Here is a 2,818-nt window from a genome sequence, read left to right on the forward strand (position 1 = left end):
GGCAGGGAGAGCTCCGTGGCATTGAATCTGAAGGCCCAGCTGACTCTCTCCACACAGCTCCTGCAGGCAGGGTGAGAGCTGAGACATGAGTCTGTTTCATCTTGTGTAAAAACGGGGGCAAGGAGATTTTTTTTTTTTTTTTTTTTTTTTTTGCAGAGAGGTGAGGGGACACACATCAAATAGCTGCCATTTTATCTTCCTGAACTCAGTACCCTTCCACGGCACCTGCTCAACAATGTCTGGTCTGAAGTCAGTCTGGCTGCCTGATTTCTCAGTGCCCACACCCCACCAAGGAGAGCCACTGGAGACGACTTGAGAGCCCACAGTGTGGTGCCGCTGCTAACCCATACATTCATGCTCTCTAACCGAGGCTCGGTTCCTGGATTGCCTGGTGATCGTTCTGTTCCCTAATCGGTTCTTTTCTTTCTCCGCTCATGCTATTTTTTTTTTTTTTTTTTTTTTTTTTGGAATCTAATTTCTCTTTGAACCCACTCTGCTCTAACTTGATCTCTATTCTTGGCAAATGACTTTGACTTTTACTGTACTGAGAGCAAAGAAAAAGAGGCAGGGAACAATATAATGGGAATTCTCATGATTTCCTGTAGCCCTGTGCTTAATTCTATCAGCATCCCTGTTTCCCCCTTCTCTGTTCTCACTGTGGCGTGTGAGCGCTTTGGCAGCACAAAGACTAAAATTGGAAGGATACAGAGGAGATTTGCATGGCCCCTGGCAAGGATGACAGGCGGATCTGTTCTCACTGTGGCATAATGAGCCCCCAGCCCCACCTCAAGGCTTTATCTTCCCTCTTTTTTGCTGGATCTCCTCCAATTTCACCTTCTTAGGACCTAGTCTATTCATCATCCACTTTCCTCAGTCTATGTTAGTGTTTCCCTCTTTAAAGGAACCTTTGCCATGACCCCTAATTGCGTTCAGTATTTCCATCTCAACCAAAGAAACCCTCCCTGGGTCTGGGTTCTAGGTTGACATGGCTCGCAGCCTATGTTCTTCCTTCCCTTTACCACCAAGCTTCTCAGAAGAACCCTGTTTCCTGCTTCATTCTTCAACCACTGTAATCTGACTGCCGCTCTCCCTCTTCGTGGAAACTAGTTTTGTCGAGATCGTCTATGATTACTCTGTTTTCGTGCCCAACGCACTTCTAGTCTTTATCTCGTCTTTATTCTAGTCTTTATTCTAGTCTCAATCTGTTCGATTGCCCTCAGATAGTTCTGTTCACGAACTCCTCCTGTTTAAAATATTCTTTTTCTCATCTTTTGAGATTTCACACGCTCTTTGATTTCCTTCTACCTCTTTGCCTACCCAGTCTCAGGATCCTTCGCCAGTTCCTGTTCCTATAACGTGGCATTCCCCAGGCTTCTCTCTCCTGGGATTTTTGTCGCGTCTCAATTCATCGTCCTCCTGGTGGACTGCGACAACTTCCAAAGTGTCAGGGATTAGGGAAGCCCGAAGCCATGACTCCAGTCCAGTTGCACTCTGAATTCTAAGCTTCTTCCACAGACTTCTGCCCAGTAGATAATGTCCCTTAAATGTCTCCTCAGCCTTTCAAGCTCAACGTGTTTACATATAAAGCTCTCAGCTTCTCCCAAATTATAATTTCCCCTATTTATCCTATCCCAGTGAGGGGACCTACTTACTTAGTTGCCAAAACCAAAAAAACACTGGGCGTTGCCTTAGGCTCTTCCCTTCCCCACAGATATGCACTGTTGACATATCTAAAGGCAACATCAGAGCCCTATGGCTTTCATCTCTCACTGATTCTGCCTATCATCTCACTGAGGTAACTACCCCATCTGCCTCTGACCTCTACCTGCCCCGGGCCTGGCCGCTCTCCACCCCACCCCCTTGGGCGCCCACCGGAGTCTTTCTACCACCCAAACAAAATGAAAAATTCACTCCCCTGACTAAAGTTCTATTCCATGATGCTCGTTATGCTATAACAAGGCACTTCCCAATCCTTCTGCTTTGTGGATTAAGAAGTTTTATTCCCCTGTCCTAATGTTCTGTGATTGAAAAAAACCCCAAAAAACGGTAGAATGGAATGCCCCGTAAATTCGCAGGTTACTGGCATATACTTTTGCCTATTCGTTTCCTTTCCCCAGGAGCAACTGTCCCTTCTCCCTCTCGAATTCATCTCACTAATTCTTTTTTTTTTTTTTTAATTTTTTTTTTCAACGTTTATTGATTTTTGGGACAGAGAGAGACAGAGCATGAACGGGGGAGGGGCAGAGAGACAGGGAGACACAGAATCGGAAACAGGCTCCAGGCTCTGAGCCATCAGCCCAGAGCCCGACGCGGGGCTCGAACTCACGGACCGCGAGATCGTGACCTGGCTGAAGTCGGACGCTTAACCGACTGCGCCACCCAGGCGCCCCTCATCTCACTAATTCTTACTCACCAGATGTCAACTTCCAGCTCACCTCCTCTAGGAAGATTTCATTGCCCTTTCCCTCTTTTTTTTTCCCCACTGACTAACTGTCCCCCCATGTAGGCACTCTAGTTTTTACTATAAATTTGATGCTCAATAATTCATTGGTGGTGGGGTCCTTCTTGTTCTTCTTCATGTTCTTGTTCTCCCCGTCCCCTCCTCCTCCTCCTCCCCCCTCCTCCTCCTTCTTCCTCCTCCTCTTTTTTCCTCCTCCTTGCAGGGAGAGAAAAGACACCTTTCACCTTTGCAAGGTGAACATCAGTTAGGATGAGTTAGTATCCCTCTTTACCTCTGTTCTATGGAGACTGAAGATGTGTGGCCTCATGGCCTTTAACAGTGGTGTTGGGGTAGTAACCTAGAAGATGCCCTGGGGAA

General features: G+C 46.8%; 1 pseudogene; it reads left to right on the forward strand.

Annotated features, from left to right (window-relative positions):
- Nucleotides 1–668: 668 nt before the first annotated feature.
- Nucleotides 669–741, forward strand: LOC123588618 (annotated as a pseudogene).
- Nucleotides 742–2,818: the final 2,077 nt, after the last annotated feature.

The sequence above is a fragment of the Leopardus geoffroyi genome, chromosome D3, assembly GCF_018350155.1.
Source record: "Leopardus geoffroyi isolate Oge1 chromosome D3, O.geoffroyi_Oge1_pat1.0, whole genome shotgun sequence".
Taxonomy (NCBI): Eukaryota; Metazoa; Chordata; class Mammalia; order Carnivora; family Felidae; genus Leopardus; species Leopardus geoffroyi.